Here is a 19,620-nt window from a genome sequence, read left to right as displayed (position 1 = left end):
CCACATCACACACATAAATGTGCACACTTACAAGGGGTATTAATATTTATAGGCAGATAGAAGATTTAGCAACAACACCCACTCCACCACCCAACACAGAGGTTGTAGTGATAGTAAAAGAAATGGCATCTGTTTGTTTTTTTCTACATTAAAGACATTATAAGTTAAGCTGTATACATTTGTCACTGTTTCTAAAAGACATTTTCACAGGATCTCTCATGACACCAAGTTATGTGCTTTATTGTTATGCATGTCATTGTACTTCCTATAATCCTTGTTGCTCAGACTTTTACAAGTTAGCTTCATTTTAAATGGTCTGAGATAAAGATAGTTAATATTCATTTAGCCTCTATTCTCAGCTCTATTTTATACCTGAGGAAAGTGTGGCTAACCAAACTTATGAGATTTGTCCTCATAGCAAAATATTTCAGAACGGGAATTTTAACCAGGAAGAGTACGATGACAAATCCTCAGCTTTCATCCAGCTGACTCCTCTGGGGCCTTTAATACTTGACAAATAATAGAGAAGAAAATGTAGTGCGGTGAATGCTGAGTATGTGAGAATGCTATTACCATCATTCTAGAGTATTGCAGAAAGTTGACAGTCATCAAAAATACAATTTCAGGAAGAAAGAAACATCCAAAGAATTAATGTGAATAATTTTCCAGGAATTCCAAATGTAAGTCTTGTACAAACCTGGACAACAAAATTTGTTTAGTAGGTACAAGCTGTGGGAGGAAGCACAGAACTCTCGGGAGTCATGCAATAGTGGTTTAGTAGCTGATTTCAGCAAGCCCACATTATATGACGTAGCTCCAATGGCATCGCAAAATCAAGCAGTGAAGATCACCTTCACATGCAAGCTTCCATGACAACACAAAATACCAGAAGAAGCAGGGCCATTGCAAAGGCTACTTTGTAATTAAACCTAAATAAACAGACATAGATCTAAGCAAATATTCATTATCTTGTGTACATTGGAAACCACTTTTCTAGACAGTTGTCAAATAAGTTACAAACCACAATCTCTTTAAGGTACTGTGTATATTAAGGAAGTGTTTATTTTCCTCAAGACAATGAATGATCTCTGACACAATCCTTTCAAAGAAAATATCTTATTTAAATCAAACACTACTTTGCTGATTTTTAAATTACAGAGAATTTGACCTTAGAAACTTAAATGATGTACCGTCTTACATGCAACATTATTAATCTTCTTTAAATTCTACATGTAAACAAAGTAAAACAAAGACATTGGGAATTTTACAAGACTACCTTATATTATTGCTGGAGATGCAAATCTTTATATTCTCTCAGTAAAACTATATTTATAAGAGGCAAGGATTTTTCAACCACACTTTCTTATTTGGCTCCAAATATCTTTCATATCCCCATTTGAGACTTGTCTAGGCAAATGAGAAGGTGAAACAAGTAGGCCAAATAGTACATCATGAAACTCTCAAAAGTAAAACATACATGGAATTGTAAAGGACAATGCTTACGATATTTGGTATTTCATCGTGACACCAATAAATTTAGAAGAGAATTCTTATTTTCCATTATTGCCTTAGTTTTTAAGTCCCAAATTATAACATAATTTATCTTAGTTGAAAAATTCGTGATAATCTTATACTTTAAAACTTAGAGGATAGTATATAGATAGGCTTAAATGCACATAGCGTCACACATAGAATCACAAATAATTATAAAAGAAAGTGATCCTATTCTTTCTGAAATAATTCCTATGTGCAATTTTTTTACTGTCCACCTATATTTAAAATCATAAATCAAATCTTAGCAGCATTAATTCACCATTGATACATAAAATCTTTACTAGAATTAAAAATATTACAAGGCCATTGAGTCATTAAAAAGAAAAGCTAAGGCTGGGTGCGGTGGCTCACACCTGTAATCTCAGCACTTTGGGAGGCTGAGGCAGCGAGATCACCTGAGGTCAAAAGTTTGAGACCAGCCTGGCCAACATGGTAAAACCCTGTCTCTACTAAAAATACAAAAATTAGCTGGGTGTGGTGGCAGGTACCTGTAATCCCAGCTACTCTGGAGGGTGAGGCGGGAGAATCGCTTGAACTCAAAAGACAAAGGTTGCAGTGAGCCAAGATCCTGCCATTGGACTCCAGCCTGGGTGACAAGAACAAAAAATCCATTTCAAAGAAAAAAAAAAGAAAAGCCAAATGGTTATAAGTATATTTAACAATACCAAATTTGCTCTGAAAGAATAAAGGATACTGTGTCACATAATCTTATTTCCTTTGATTATTGGTCTGTAATTTTTCTGAAAATTACAGAGAAACAATAAAAAACGAGTTTTGACATTCAAAGTCCGATTTGGGTATTTCAGCAAAGAGCATATACTATGATTCAATGACTTTGAGAAGCATTCTTTTTAAATAATAATTTTGAAAAGTCTCATAAATCCAAAAAAGTAAAATGCTTTTAATCTATTTTGAAATTCTATTAAAATATAACTCCTATATATCCAATACATTGCTTGTGATAGTTAAAAAAAAAACCCCAGAAACTCAAAAACTATTTAAAGAAACCAATAAAATAATACTTACTGGTATTATCTACAGTACTCCTAATGTTCTGAAGAAGTCTAGTAAAAGCATTTGGGAATATTACTGCTGCCTTTTTAGTCCAGCATTTGAGAAAAGAATGAGCTGGAAAAGCATAAAAAGTTGTGTCATATAGACTTTTCAGGATGCCAGGCAAAACTAAGATGAAGCCAATGTCATATGAGTCAAAAGAAAAAAGTCTCTGCTTACATTCAGCCACTCACACTGCATATGGCATCTGACTGGATTACCAGAAGTGATGTTCCTTACCGTGGTAACCAGGCAAGGAAGGCAGAGATCATTGTGAGTAGGAAGTTCTATTTCTAGAACTTGTCATAGTCTGAACCATTACATTGTGAAATGACTACTTACTTTCATTTCTCATTTCTATTGAAATCTAAGAATATCACAATAGGCAACAAACAAAAAGGGGTTATATTTATTAATAATATTGCTTTTGCCAAGATAACTTCCTAGCTTTAATTTTTTAATTTTAATTTTAATTTTATTTTTTATTGAGACAGAGTTTCGTTCTTGTTGCCCAGACTGGAGTGCAATGATGCAGTCTCAGCTCACTACAACCTCTGCCTCCCAGGTTCAAGGGATTCTCCTGCCTCAGCCCCTACTGGGACTACAGGCATGCACCACCAGGCCTTGTTAATTTTTTTTTGTATTTTAGTAGAGATGGAGTTTCACCATGTTGGTCAGTCTAGTCTCAAACTCTTGACCTCAGGTGATCCACACCCCTGACTCAGCCTCCCAAAGTGCTGAGATTACAGGTGTGAGCCACCACACCTGGCATCCTAGCTTTTATTAAAATAACTGTGCATATTTCCATCCTAATGATACATATTTAATGTGACTTAGAAAGAAAAGACTGGAAACTACTGGGAACTGCAATGAACTATAACATAATCTGCAAACCTTTACTCAAAATAAGATCAAATATATAAAGAAATTTGCCACTTATCAAAAAAGCTTCTGATTTCATAAAGTAGAAACTCAGTTGTTTAGATAGCACTTCATTATGGCTAGACATAGACTCTTGTGACTTCCACCATCAAATGTTTGTTAAAATACACTTTATAAAATATTTTAAAAATAGTCTAACAATGCAAAATTGGAATATAGTGTCACAAAGCTAGATACGATTTCTCTCCTTGCTTTCCTTTCTAAAAGTAAAAAAAATCCCCCATCCTGTGTAAACAGAAGTTAAAATATGATGCACATGGTAGAGTTCTTAAAAGAAAATTCTAAATTTTTTTGGACATAGAGAGATATGGAAGCCTTATCACAATTCTCCTAACCACTTAAACTCTCCTCTTCTAACATTTTATGTGCTATATTTTACTTAGTGGAAAATAATCTTCTTCCTGTATTGCTCTTCCAGCTGCTGAGTTGTACACAAATTTATAAACTTGAAATATAACATTTGAAAAAGAGAAAAGATTAGTTTAACATAAAATAAATGACTGAGAAATCAGCATAAGTGGGACCATTTAAAGTGATCCAATTTAAGTAGTAAATAGGAATAGTACTGATAAAAACAACCTTATTTTTGCATAATATTGGCAATTTTTCATAGTGTCTCAAACAAAAATTGTCATTGGGTACTATTTTTAATACTTTGAATTGACATTTGACATTTGTACTCGCTAAGGAAAAGCAAAACAAAACCAAAACTGGAAACCAGAAAATAATAAGGAGCTTTTGATAAACAGTACAAAAGAAATCTTAAAATATTCCTTGAAATATATGAATTTTTTGGAAAATATACCACTTAACAGCATTATGAGGATTTTGTTTCTAAATTCTCATAACCAAGAGATAAGTGTTGAAAAACAGTTTAAATTTTTGTTCACGATACCTGTTTTCTTAATAATATTTAAAATATATAAATACAGAAAAATAAAGTAACAAATGGCAGGACTTCAATTTTTACAAATGCATATACAATAAAAGTTTGGATGAAAAATGCAGAGGGCTGAGTAACAAGTCAGTCAATAAAGAGTTTAGGGTAGTTTGAACATTTAATGTTCCATGGCAGCTCCTGCTTCCTGAAAGCATACTGATGTCTCAGACAGAAATGGGATCTTCGTCTGTAGTACCCAGATCTCAGCATTGACATAGCTGTGCTTTGTTCTTTACCATTTGTATTTAATTAAATGATATTCAAAACATTTTTATTTCACGAAATAAACCTAGCTTTATTCATTTTTAAAAATTTCAAACATAGAAATTTCTGCCTGAACTCTGGGTGGCATATTCAGACACACCTCATCTAATGGCAGACATAACAGCAAAAACTAAAGTTTAGCATTAGCTTTCATAGGAAAAGTAATTTTCAGTGATTTACCTCTTACCCTGTTACATGTGTGATTTAACATATTCTAATCATTTTTGGAGTCTTATAATTGATATAAGTAATACCTCTATATAGGCTACCTATTTTATTGAATTTTAATAAGATATGACAATACATGCCAAATAGAAGAACTTTGGATTAGCCCTATCCCCAAATTCACTGATGATGTCCAGATATCATTCCACATATTTACACAACCCAACTCAAATGTAAACTGACAATGAAAGACCCTTCCAAATTCATTTCCATAAAGATTTAGGGAGAACTACTAAGCCAGTTAATATGAGACAAAGAATACTATTTTATGTTCAATGACATTTTTCTAAATTTTTTTGGCAAAAAAATTATTGTAATTAGGCTAAATATCAAATGTGTCTTGTTGACTCTTGTCAGACTCAGAAGAAAACAGGACATTTCAGATTTTGACATTTTCATTCATTTTTGAATAGACTAATAATGACAGAGATCCAATTCTAGAGGTAATCATCCTGTTTATACAGACTGTCCAAAATGAGTGTACTATTTCACTTAATCAACTTTTAAATGATTCTTCTTAAACTGATAGCATTGATACAGGAACACTGAAATTAAAACAAGAAAATCTTTATTGCATTTTCTCATGAGAGAAAAGAGGTGGTAAAAGATTAAATGTCCATATTTCCTAGGTTCTTTGAGTGTCAGTAAGGACAAAGTATTTAAGTCTGTACATGATGCTTAAGTTACATGCTATCAATACATAGTTAATAATCTTTTCAAAAGACATCACTGATTTTTTTATATTGGATATTGCTTTTGGTGTTAAATCAATCCTAAGATTATGAAATGTAGCCACTGAGAAACTAATAGGGGAATAATAGTTATTTAAATAAAATTTGTATTTTGTTTTTACTACTGTGAAAACGTCTGAAACCATTTTGGATATCTTAATTTTTATCAAGACTGATTCATCTGTTTTATTTATTTCAAAAATATTATTATGCTGTTATTTACAGTCATGATTCCAATTCACATTTTGAAAAAGCATAAAGTTGGAGGTCTTATGTGATTTCAAATTTTAAAGAAAGTTCATTAATCAACACAGTATGACATCAATGCAATAGTAGATATGCAGATCAATAGAATAGGATAAAGAACCCAGTAACAAACCCAGACATTTACAATAAATTGGTTATAACAAAGATGCCTGGGCAATCTAAGGAGAGAACAATAATCTTTAGCGCAAGTGCTGTTAGAGCAAGTGGACAGCTGTACGCAAAACCAAACAAAACCAAACCTTACATACTTACTTCACACCATTGACAAATTTAAATCAACATGGATCCTAGACATGAGTAGAAAAATTAAAACTATCCACATTTTAAGAAAACATCCAGTAAACAATGTGTGTCCTTAGGCAAGAATTTCTTAGACATGATTCTGAAAGCCCGATTCTCAAAATAAAAATTGGCGAATTTGACTTCATCAAAAGAACAGAAAATGAAACACCGCATATTCTCACTCATAGGCGGGTGATGAAAAATGAGAACACATGGACACAGAGAGGGGAGTACTAAACACTGGGGTCTATTGGGGGGAAAAGGGGAGGGCCAGTGGGAGGGGGAGGTGGGGAGGGATAGCCTGGGGAGAAAAGCTAAATGTGGGTGAAGGGGTGAAAGCAAACAGAACACACTGCCATGTGTGTACCTATGCAACTGTATTGCATGCTCTGCACATGTACCCCAAAACCTAAAATGCAATAAAAAAATAAGAAAAAGAAAAAAAATTGAAAACTGATGGTATTCGAAAGATACCATTTCAAAAATGGAGAAACAAACCACAAAGTGAGAAATATATTTGCAATTCATACATATAAAAAACATTTGTATCCAGAATATGATTGTTATCTATTGCTGAATTACTATAATACTTAGCATCTCAAAACAACAAGCCATATAGTTTTGAGGGGCAGTAATTTGGAAGTGGCTTAGCTGAGTGGTGCTGGCTCAGGGTGTCTCAAGACAGGCTGTCGGCCAAAGCCACAGTCATCAGGAGGTAGAAATTGTGCTTCCATGCTCACTCACATGGTTGTTGGCAGACCTTGGTTGCTTATTGGCTGTTGGAAAAATACCTCAGTTCCCTAGTCCCAGAGCCCCATTATAGGCTATCTGATTGTTCTCATGGGAGGGCAGCTGGATTCTCCACAGTGAATGATGCAAAGGGGTTTGGTAGGGGAGAGAAAAACGCTGAGATGGAAAACACAGTCTCTTATAACCTAACCTTGGAAGTGATATACCATCATTTCTGCCACGTTGTTTGGCTCTGTTGGTCAGACCAATTCTGGAGCAGTGAGGCAGGCACTACTCAAGGGTGTGAAGGCTAGAAGGCAAGGCCATCTGGCTATTGAATGGAATACATAAAGAACATTTGAAACTCAATAATAAGGTGACAAATAACAAGAAAATGGGCAAAATATTTCAATGGGCACTTCACTAAAGAAGATATATGTATGGTTAAAAAAATAAAAATAAATAAAAACGCCAAATGAAGACATGCTCAACATCATCAGTCATTAGTGCAAATTAAAATCATGATGAGATATTATATACCTACTAGAATGACTATAATCAAAAAGACTGATCATAGAAAGTGCTGGCAAATATTTTGAGAAACTGGAAGCTTCATACATTATTGTTGGGATGTACAATGGCACAACCATTTTGAAGAACAGTTTGGGAGGTTTTAAAAATTAAGCATCCACTTACCATATGACTCAGCAATTCTAATGTTAGGTATTTATACAAGAGAAATAAAATCATCTATTCACATATCCACATAAAGATTTGTACATAAGTGTTTATAAAAGTCTCACTTATAATAACCTAAAACTGGAAATGACCAAATGTCCATCAACAGGTGACTAGAAAAACAAACTGTGCTATCAGTACAGTGGAATGATACTCAGCAATAAAAAGGAATGATCCATACTACAAAATGAATGCATCTAAAAATCATACTAAGTGAAAGAAGCCATTTCTATGAGTTTTCTATTGCTATCATAATAATTCCTACAAACTTAATGACATAAAACAACACAAATGTATTATATTATTGTTTTAGAGGCCATAAGCCTGACATGGGTCTCACTACATTAAATTGACAGGGCTGTGTTTCTTTCTGGAGGCTCTAGAGGGTAATCCATTTCTCTTTTTCCTTCTAAAGGTCCCCTCCATTTCTTGCCTCATGGCTCCCTTCTCCCATCTTCAAAACCATCAATGGCACACGGAGTCTTTCTTGCATTGCATCTCTCTGATTCTTCTTCCATTATTGTATCTCTTTTACCCAGCTGAGAAAGGTTCTGTGATTTTAAGGGCTGAAGTGATAGATTGGGCCTACCCAGATATTCCTGAATAATCTCCCCATTTGTACGTCTTATTTACATTGGCAAAGTCCCCTTTTCAATGTGGTATAACATATTCACAAGTACAGGGGATTTCATTTTGTATACCACACATTTTATATGAAATTTCTAGAGAAAGCAAAAAATAAGTAGACGAAAATTACATCAGTGTTTGCTGGGACTGGTGGTGGGAGCAGATTTCACTGAAAAGGGACATTAAAGATCTTTTAAGAATGACAGAAGTTATCTAAAATGGAATCTATCATATTTGCACAATTCTAAATTTTACTAAAAATCAAGTTGCACATTTTCAATGGGTGAATTTTATAATATGTAAAATATAGTTCAATAAAACCATTAAATATTTTTAAGTGAATAGAGCAAAGCAAAGGAAAATAATTTACTGAAGTAGTTAATACTATTAAAATAAGCCCTGAAAACATGGACCTCTTATTTGGGATTTTGACTCTTAGTGAATTTCTGTTTTCTTCCAGTCAATTAAATGAGTGTTTGGCTTTCATCATGAGCACATTATATTTACATTCAGTACGTCATCTGATGATCTTAAACACAATCTTATCATTATGTCACCTGACAGAAGTGAAAGATATTGTGCATAAGTGTGAGACTTCTGAATTCAAAGAAGGCCCCCCAAAAAGCCTTTCTTTTGATATTTCCATTGGATAAATAAAGAACACATAGACAGAAATGCTAGAATCAAATCTCGAATGCTTCATACTACTATATGAATAAAACTCTAATTCATAAATATTAAGAATCATAACAAAGCGCATTCATCAATTAATTTTTTTTCACATAAATATATGGTGAAATGTTTATTTACAGTTTTCTTTGCCTGGCAAGTGGTAAATCAGAATGCTGAAAACTTTATGTCTTCTCTGAGTACATAAATTATTATACATAGACTTAGTGACAAAAACAAAGAGCACTTCATATACATTTCCTCCAGAAGTATTCAGAAGGTTCATGTTACCCTAGTGAAGAAGTGCATCTTTAATAGTGATGAATCATTATTTATTCTGATTAACCTTAAAGTTATGAATGAGTCAGCTAGTTGAACTGTGTGAAATGGTGGGTGGTACAGCAAGAAATTTGATGCTGACATATTTAACTGTAGATGTTAATGTCTTGCTGTGTATATTCCCATGATGAAATTTATTCTGCTTTTACTTTGTGCCTCAAGGCCTCCTATAATTAAAGGTGTAATGTCTATGGGTTGCTTTGAAATGCAGAGTTATCCAAAGAGAAGGTATTACCATATCACAGAGCCATCTGCTTAAAGCTTGCTAAAACAATGTGGACAAGAATGAGGGCCCAAATAGTCCATGCCAACATGATCTCATCTTGAAGTATGAGAATGTAAGAATCAGCACATACTTCTAAATAGTTCCTCCAAATAAAGAGAGCCTAATTGTTTAGCTAATTTTTTTTATTTTATTATTTCTTCACTAAAAATTTTCCTATTCTATTATTACTACTGTGGACTTTTCAAAATCCCTTAACATTGATGGCCATATATTAGCATGTAATTGAAAAAGCTTCAGTTTCTTTCCCATGAATTGATTATGTTAACAAAAGAATTGGGAGCTAAATAGATATAGCCTGGGAAATGCAATTTTAGAGGCATTTATCAATGTATTTCATTAATTATTTATAAAGTAGGTTTTTCAGGCAGAAACGATTTTTCCATTATATCTGTAACCATAAAAAATTAAAGATGCATTCATTTATTTTCTTCAACTTTAAAGTTCCAGGGAATGTATTCATTTTTAAAGAGAAGTAATACTTGAGCTGTGAATAAGGATACAGATTCATTTGACCAGGCTTTGTTGGTCTCATTCATTAATAGTTTTTTCAAATGTTACAGTTCTTACAAAGCAATTTTTATGTCTTAAAAAAAATCTGAGATTAATAACAGATTAGAGTAGTTACTGTTACCAAAATGACTTTAGAATTCCACATAGTTAGAATAATATAAAATGTATGTCCTGCAACCAAATTCAAGGGTGCTATTTTTAAAAACCATGACAACACCAGGAGTTAACTTCTGACCTGTTTCTCAGATCATTTTCTTTAGTCCACAATCCAGTATTACAAAAAAAGAAAATCCCACAAGGAAGCACTGGACTTTAGAAGAGACAAGCCCAGTTAAAGAATTATCTTTCTTAAGAAATGACTGGGATCAAAAGACACTGAGAGACCTCTTGTTTTCTTTCTCTCATTGCCTTGATTTGTTAGGGATTACAGCTCCTTAATAGAGTTCACCTTCAGAGGTCCAATGTTTGATTTTGCTGGTTATTAGCAGAACTATTTATTTAAAACTCCAGGATTATTTATTCAAATGTTACATATAAAAAGCCAGAATAAGAAGATGTGGCAGAAAGAACACTGACAGGAGTCAGAAAAACTCGATTTCCACAGAAACATATTGTGCAATCCAGAAACAGTGTCGCATCCTTAGCATAAATGAATGGAATTGACTACATAAAATTTTATGAAAGTGAGCTCTAAAATCCTATTCTAGAACTCAGAAAGTTAATACTGAGTCTATAAACAAATGTGTTGAAAAGTCACCTTTGAAGTTTAGAAGCTGGATCTCAAATTCTAGGCCTGTAAATGAAACCACAGATTTACTGGAGATAAGGAAAATCTTGCGAAAATTTCTCAAAAGTAAAACTCATCAGAAACGTGCTTAAATCTTGCATTTTCCACATCTAAGCTTCTGGTCAATTAGAAAGACTATGGTCAAAAGGTGCATTGCACATTGCTTAGATGCTGGCATTCATTTAATTAAAAGGAAAAATGGAAGAAAATGAATTCTAAGAATGGGGAAAATGTTAATGTCTTAATTTGTTTTGTGCTGTGAGTCTGGGCAATTTATAAAGAACAGAGATTTATTTCTTACAATTCTGGAGTAATACACAGCAATTTTTGTAGCCTGCTTCTCTAAATTCTTCCATAGTCTACCCATTACCCAGTTCCAGAGTGGCTTCCATTTTTAGGTATTTGTTATAACAATGGTGCTACTCCTTGGTACCAGTTTTCTGTCATAGTCCATATTGTGCTGCTATAACAGGATACCTGAGTCTGGGTAATTTATAAAGAACAGAGATTTATTTCCTATAGTTCGGGAGGCTGAGGAGTCCAACATTAAGGTGCTGGTGTCTGGTGACGGCTTTTGTGTTGCATCTTCCCATGGCAGAAGGTAGAAGGGTAAGAAAGCATGAGAAAGCAAGAGTGAGTTGAAATCACTTTTATCAGGAACCTGCTCCCATGATAATTAATCTCTTCCTGTGATAACAGCATTAATCCAGGGCAAAGCCCTCATGATCTAATCACCTCCTAAAGTTTCCATCTCTCCACACTGTTGCGCTGAGAATTCAGCTTCCAACACGTGAACTTTGGGGGACACATTCAAACCATAGCAGCTAAGTAGCTCTCATTTTCCCCTTGTTTCCATACCTCTAGTCAAGCTACATGGAACATTTTTATTCCAATTAGAAGTAAATAGTTGTAGCTACTTCAGTTTAGTGAAATGTCACTGACTAGCATTTCATGAGACAAATTCAGTAAATAAACCTAAAGGTTCTTGCTAACAGTTTTCTCCTACGAGTCTTAATATTTTCTTAATTTCATTTTAATTATCTTAGTTTAAAAGCCAGATTCTAAATGGGTTATGTAGAGTGACCAGTGGACGAAAACTACAGGAGTTATTTTGAGCTGAAGGCTTACTTATTTATTTTTTATTTTTTGAGAGGGAGTCTTGCTCTGTCGCCCAGGCTGCAGTGCAGTGGCCCGATCTCAGCTCACTGCAACCTCCACCTCCCATGTTCAAGCCATTCTCCTGTCTCAGGCAATTCTCTTGTCTCAGCTTCCTGAGTATCTAGGATTACAAGCATGTGCCACCATGCCCAGCTAATTTTCGTAATTCTAATTGTGATGGGATTTTGCCATGTTGGCTGAAGGCTTTTAAATGAGTATTTGCTCCTATTAGAGGCTGCCATGGTAGCCATTGCCAGATACGGTGCTTTGTCAGTACCTGGTACATAGGAGAGAGTTATTAAATGTTGGATTAATGAACAGACACACCTCAAACAGGCTTTGTCAGCCTATCCCAAGAGAGGGGTCACTGTGTGAGTGGCAAACAGGGGTTATGGGAAGAGTATATTTTACCTGTTACTGTATCTCTCTCTCCAAGCTCTCTACCGGCTCTCATGAAAATGTTGCTCTCTGTACCTTCCCTGACCATATATTTCCAGAAATGCCACATCACAAATATTACACAGGAAATAAAACATCTAAAATAATAAACTCTCTGACCAGAATGTCTTTCATCTGAACCACAACTTGTGCTAAATATTCAAACCTCAAAGCCCATGGAATTTGAAAATTTGGGGTTTCTGGTGCTGAATATTTTGTGATTTGCCTTCTCTTGTGGCTTACAAATTTCTAGGTACTGGTACAAGTAAATATAGAGGTAAAAAATAAATAGCATTTATTGGACAAGTGACTTTGAGAGCACACTGTAATGTGTTTGAGGAGAGATTTTATAACAAAATTGAGTTGGTCCAACAAAGCCTAATGTTTTGTAGCTCACTCAAACTTGTCTGTGTCATCAAATTGACACTGTTTTACTTCATGCTATATCAGATAAAGTTTAATGAGTTTATCTCTAGGAGAAAGAGCTTCTTGTCAAACATGAAAATAAGAGAGAGAGAGGCACTGAAATCAGTCAGTAACACGCTGTGTCCATTATGAACCCTCACATTTAGTAAAGTGGAGAATGCCAGGATACTGCAGCAAATGGAGTTTGCTGAAGATTAAAGCAACTTAAGCTGCTAGAACAGACTTTCTGTTCCGTCTTTTCATTTCCTGTAGGTGGTGAGCTCCTGAATTGCGGTAATTACCAGTCCTTGATTGAAGGCAATTCATTTCCTTCCTGACACTGAAAATATCAAAAAGCAAGCTGCCTCCCGATGGCTTAATTTATAGTTCATTTGTAATTATTCTAGCTAGTTGTAAGTAGGAGGTAAGAATTAAAATATGTTTTGTTTAAGAGATTCTTTGAAGTTCCTTGCTGGAGCTTATTTTTAAATACCCTCAGTAGTTTGCTTTGTATTCATAACAAAGTAATTTGATCTCTTCAAATTCTTACTTACAAATTTTTAATTAGTTAGTTGTCAGTTCATAAAAAATTATACCTTATCCAATTATATTTTTATAAACATTTTTATCTTAAAATTCTATGACCTAATTAAATTGCAAAATTGAAATTGTGCATAAACTTTTTAGTTTTAAAGGTTTATAAAAAAAAAAGCATGTATAAAAATACACTCTAGCTTTCATTTTCAGATAGCATTACCATATTTATACACATAATTTTTACTTTAGGTAACTCCAAAAATAAAATTATTAAGACTGATAGGGAGCTGAGAAGAAATTTTATATAGTGGATATAACTTGTAATTATTTAAGATTAAGTTACATTTTCAGCAGATGTCCTAATAAAAACAATAGTAGTAATTAGTATTACTATTAGGATAGTGCCTGAAGTAAAGGGTGTAAACATTACATACAACTTGGATAAAAAGCTGTAGGCTGGGAATCAAAAAACTTTAGACTGGAAACATACCTAAAAAAACCTTCCAGTCAACTCCTGAGTTTTAAAATTAAAATTCCATTTCAGACAAATAAAATATCTTCAGTTAAATTGTCATTAGTGGCTCAATTGAGGCAATAATTTGTCTTCTACTTCTAATTCACTTATTCTGCTTTGTTTAGATATACTGAGAAATAAACATGACTATGTGTATTGAACTATTCTTATTAAATAGTCTCAAGTTAAGCTTTTAACTACAGAATAATACATAAACATATTTTATATAGTGCTATGCATCTTGCAGATTATATTCTATTTTTTATTTCTTATTCTATATTTATTTCTTTTGTACCAGCATAATTATGCTAGGGCAGAAAAGTTTAAAAAAAGGGCAAATATACACAATTTTCACTATCATATATGATTTTCAGCTTTTACTTCTTGAATTTATCCATGCTTACATATTTTCTGAAGTTGTAATGATAAGGAAATATAATTTTTGTTCTGTCTTATTTAATTAACATTATATTATGACACATTCATAATTACTACTTTGGCAATTACATAATATTTCATTGACTTAATTTGATAATTATCCAGTCATTTCTGCCTTGTGAGTAATTAGGTTATTTCTGACATTACTATAAAAATACTGTTGTGAATTTATTTGTGTACATTGCTTTTCTATATTGTCTTTTGAATTATTTTTGTTGATAAATAATATTACGCTTATATGGATACATTATGTTATATAGGCTTGTGTGTTTAAACAGCACAGTCCCCCTTTTACCTGAAGAGGAAGGTGTAACAGCAGAGAAGCTGGTCCTCTGTGCAGAAGGGTACCCAGAAGTCTGCAAAGATAATTTATAGGACATCTCCCCAAATCAGTCCCAGCAGTCTTTCCTAAAATTTTCAACAATACAATTTCTCAGCACCTTTTTAAGACGTAGGTTTTTAATAAAGTTAAGGCATTTCTAGACTAAACAAAGGTAAAGCATTAGCTAAAACGTGTAGGGGCTAGTTTATATGATTAATTCCCGTTACCAATCATAAATTCTTAAGCAGCATAGACTCAATTCTTCAAATAAGCATTAAGAAGAACAATATTGGATTTTCTGATATCTCTTAAGTGAAAGAAAATAGAGAATTGAATTTCAGTCTCTCATACATCAGAAAGATGTTTCCTACACAAAACACATACGAGTCAATGAAAAGGCTCTTCTCTTTCACAAGTTCCCTAGGATTTGGGCCCAGAATTTACAAGATTGTTGTGATTTACTTACTCATTATTGTTTAGCATTTACTGTCCTGGAATATACAGCTATACAGCTCCCATTTATTGCAAAGCTGCAGTGTCTCAGCCACTTTGTTTCTTGATTTCATTTAGTCCTTATAATAACTCTATATGGTATCAATTCTCTCATTTTACATATGTGGACACCAAGGCCCAGAATGATGAAGTATTTTGCATAAAATCACAAGTTCTGAGTTATAAAGTGGCATAGGCAAAATTCTCCTTTCTCTGAATGATGATTCTATAAGTACCCCTTAAAGAGCAGGGATTTCTACCATAATATGTTAATAGCTTTTTGGGGCTATCTGGATTCTCTTGTGATTTTTCTATTCATAAAACTTACAAAACCTCTTAGTTAATTCTTTTTCCCAGAATGTCAGTTATGCTGGACATTTACTCTACCGTTAAACACGTAACTAGAGAAATAGAAGTGGACCACATTCGTGACCCAAAATAAACTTTTCAGAATTTTATGAAATGTTATAATATTTTGCACTCAACCTTCATGACTAAAGTGTACTAAAGTCACAACAGATATTCCAAATCCGCAGTTGTGTTGCCAATGGAATTTCAACAATATTAATTTAGATTTAACAACCACTCTGATTCATTTCTTTAGATTGAAGTCCCAAAAAAACACAAGATGAAGTCTCTTGACTTTTACTAAAAGGTCTCTAAATATAAGCCCTAAAAAGCAATTAACTCTGATAAGGTGTTTGGATCTGAAAAATTCTGGAGAAGAAAAGGAATGTTAAAAATGTGCCTGTGCCATAAGCATAGCAACTTCAGATTTAATGGCGTTTTTTTTGTTAAATTTTGTTCAGTAACTGAGCTGATCTCTCAGAAAATTATTTAAAATTACTCACAAGAATGTAAGTATGTAGTGTTGAAATAGTCGTGGTACAGAATAAAAAAAAAATCATTTTTTTCACTGCTTCAAAAATTTCACCCAAGAAAGGATTGAATGAATTCTAAGCTTTTGAAGTTCAAAAATTCTACCACAAATTTAACTTCAAGGAAAAAATACTTTAAGTTATAATTAATGTATTACTGATAAATGTTTAGGATTAAAAATTTCATACTAGAAATCCACACACACACACGCACACACACACAAAAACAGTTTTGTATCCACAATAAGTGGAAAGATAGTGGTTGATATGGTTTGGCTCTGTGTACCACCCAAATCTCATCTTGAATTATATTCTCATAAATCCCATGTGTTATAGGAAGGACCTGGTGGGAGATAATCTAAATCATGGGGGCAGTTTCCCCCATACTGTTCATGGTAGTGAATAAGTCTCACGAGACCTGATGGTTTCATCAGGGGTTTCCACGTTTGCATCTTCCGCATTTACTTTTGCTGCCCCCATGTAAGAAGTGCCTTTCACCTCCCGCCATGTTTCTGAGGCCTCCTCAGCCATGTGAAACTGTAAGTCTAATTAAACCTCTTTTTCTTCCCAGTCTTGGGTATATCTTTAACAGCAGCATGAAAACGGACTAATACAGTAAATTGGTACCAGTAGAGTGGGGTGTTGCTGAAAAGATACCCAAAAATGTGGAAGCGACTTTGTGTAACAGGCAGAGGTTAGAACAGTCTGGAGGGCTCAGAAGAAGATAGGGAAATGTGGAAAAGTTTGGAACTTCCTAGAGACTTGTTGAATGGCTTTGACCTAAAGCCCGAGAGAACTTGAAATTGAGAGATGATTCAGGGTATCTGGTGGGAGAAATTTCTAAGCAGCAAAGCATTCGAAATGTGACTTGGGGCCAGGAACAGTGGCTCATGCCTGTAATTTCAGCACTTTGGCAGGCTAAGGCAGGTGAATCACTTGAGGTCAGGAGTTCGGGATGAGCCTGGCCAACATGGTGAAACCCTGTCTCTATTAAAAATACAAAAATGAACCAGGTGTGGTGGCACATACCTGTATTCCCAGCTACTTGGGAGGCTGAGGCAGGATAATCTTATACTGGGAGGCAGAGGTTATAATGAACCAAGATCATACCACTGTACTACAGACTGGACACTACAGTGAGACGCTGTCTCAAAAAAAAAAAAAATAGTGATTTAGGTGCTGTTCAAAGTATTCCATTTTTGTGGCTGGGCACGGTGGCTCAAGCCTGTAATCCCAGCACTTTGGGAGGCCGAGATGGGTGGATTATGAGGTCAAGAGATTGAGACCATCCTGGTCAACATGGTGAAACCCCGTCTCTACTAACAATACAAAAAATTAGCTGGGCATGGTGGCACGTGCCTGTAATCCCAGCTACTCAGGAGGCTGAGTGGGGAGAATTGCCTGAACCCAGGAGGCGGAGGTTGCGGTGAGCCAAGATTGTGCCACTGCACTCCAGCCTGGGTAACAAGAGCAAAACTCCGTCTCAAAAAAAAAAAAAAAAAAAAGCATTCCATTTTAAAAGAGAAACAGAGCATAAAAGTTAGAAAATTTGCAGCCTGAAGATGCAGTAGAAAAGAAAAACTCTTTTTTGTTTTTTGAGGAGAAATTCAAGAAATTTGTATAAGTAACAAGGAGGCAAATGTTAATCCCAAGATAATGGGGCAAATGCCTCCAGGGCATGTTATAGGTCTTCATGGCAGCCCCTCCCATCACAAACCCAGAAGCCTAGGAGGAAAAAATGGTTTCATGGGCCAGGCCTAGGGTCTTCATGCTGTGTGCAGTCTAGGGACTTGGCGCCCTGCATCCTAGCTGTTCTAGCCATTGCTAAAAGGAGCCAAGGTATAGCTTGGCCCATGGTTTCAGAGGGTGCAAGCTCCAAACCTTGGCAGCTTCCATGTAGTGTTGGACCTGTGGGTGCACAGAAGTCAAGAATTGAGGTTTGGGAACATCTGCCTTGATTTCAGAAGATGTATGCAAACGCCTGGATGCCCAGGCAAAAGTTTGCTGCAGGGGCAGGGCTCTCATGGAGAGCCTTTGCTAAGGCAGTGTGGAAGGGAAATGTGGGGTTGGAGCCCCACAGAGAGTCCCTATTCAGGGTACCACCTGGTGGAGCTGTGAGAAGAGGGCCATTGTCCTCCAGACTTCAGAATGGTAGATCTACTGACAGCTTGCACCATGGGCCTGGGAAAGCTGCAGACACTCAACATTACCCTGTAAAAGTCACAGGGCCAGAGCTACCCAAGACTATGGGAACCCACCTCTTACATCAGCATGACCTGAATGTGAGATATGAGGTTAAAGGAGATTATTTTGGAGATTTAGATTTTGACTGCCTCACTGGATTTCAGACTTGCAGAGGTCCTGTAACCACTTTGTTTTGGCCAATTTCTCCCATTTTGAATGGCTGTATTTTATCCAATACCTGTATTCCCATTGTGTCTAAGCAAGTAACTAGCTTGCTTTTGATTTTACAAGTTGATAGGTGCAAAGGACTTGACTTGTCTCAGATGAGACTTTGGACTGTGGACCTTTGGGTTAATGCTGAAATAAGACTTTGAGAGACTGTTAGGAAGGCATGATTGGTTTTGAAATTTGAGGACATGAGATTTAGAGGGGTCAAGGTGGAATGATATGGTTTTTCTCTGTGTACCCACCCAAATCTCATCTTGAATTGTATTCTCATAATTCCTATGTGTTGTGGGAGGGACCCAGTGGGAGATAATTTGAATTATATGGTTGGTTTCCCCCATACTGTTCTTGTGGTAGTGAATAAGTCTCATGAGATCTGATGGTTTTATTCGGATTTTTGCTTTTGCATCTTTCTGATTTTCTCTTGCCACCACCATTTAAGAAGTATCTTTCACCTCCTGCCATGATTCTGAGGCCTCCCTGGCCATGTGAAACTGTAAGTCCAATGTAACCTCTTTTTCTTCCCAATGTCGGATATGTCTTTATCAGCAGTATGAAAGTGGACTAATATGGTGGCCATAAATAGATCTTGAACTTTTAACTATGAAGAAAGAAATTTTGCTACATATTCAGCCTACCTTTACACAGTTAGCTAAGCTCTATATAATTACGTCATTACAAATATAGTATATGATGTGTTAAGTCCTATGAAAAGGAAAGAACATGATTCCATGTAGGTGCACACAGGTCTCAAAATTTGCTTGTAAACAGTTTGGTATTTAACACATAATTTCTGATAGAAAATATTTTAAAATTATAGTCTCTCCCCACCTGAAACCTATTGAATGTGTAATTAAGTTGAATTGTGGTTGTGGTGCTTGAGATAGAACTCTGAGATCAGGAAGGAAGGAGGCAGAGAACACTTATTTACTTCTAAACACTCATTTACTTCTCCTTTCTGGCTATGGGGCTGACTTTGGATAAAATTTGGCACAGGCAATATAAAAGGGAATTTTATTACTTCTTTATATTTATTCCTCTTTCACTTGAATATTACTGTTAGTTGGGTAGATTATGTTCATTTCC

At 35.0% G+C, this 19,620-nt stretch overlaps 2 long non-coding RNA genes across 4 annotated transcripts in view; both read right to left on the bottom strand.

Annotated features, from left to right (window-relative positions):
- LOC118152968 (uncharacterized) overlaps positions 1-2,889 on the bottom strand; it is a 53,543-nt gene extending 50,654 nt beyond the window's left edge. Inside the window, exons 1-2 of one of the 2 annotated variants that reach the window (XR_008480812.2) lie at positions 2,581-2,889; positions 2,043-2,140 (exon numbers count right to left, since the gene is read on the bottom strand). This is a non-coding gene — a long non-coding RNA (uncharacterized LOC118152968). Of the gene's footprint in view, positions 1-2,042 lie in introns of both variants that reach the window. The other variant, XR_013534906.1, reaches the window with a different exon arrangement.
- Positions 1-19,620, bottom strand: part of LOC118152967 (uncharacterized) — a 197,848-nt gene that overhangs the window by 77,700 nt on the left and 100,528 nt on the right. The gene's annotated exons all lie outside the window — the stretch shown is intronic.

Source organism: Callithrix jacchus, chromosome 4, assembly GCF_049354715.1.
Source record: "Callithrix jacchus isolate 240 chromosome 4, calJac240_pri, whole genome shotgun sequence".
Classification (NCBI taxonomy): domain Eukaryota; kingdom Metazoa; phylum Chordata; class Mammalia; order Primates; family Cebidae; genus Callithrix; species Callithrix jacchus.
This window is presented reverse-complemented; position numbering and strand designations above follow the sequence as displayed.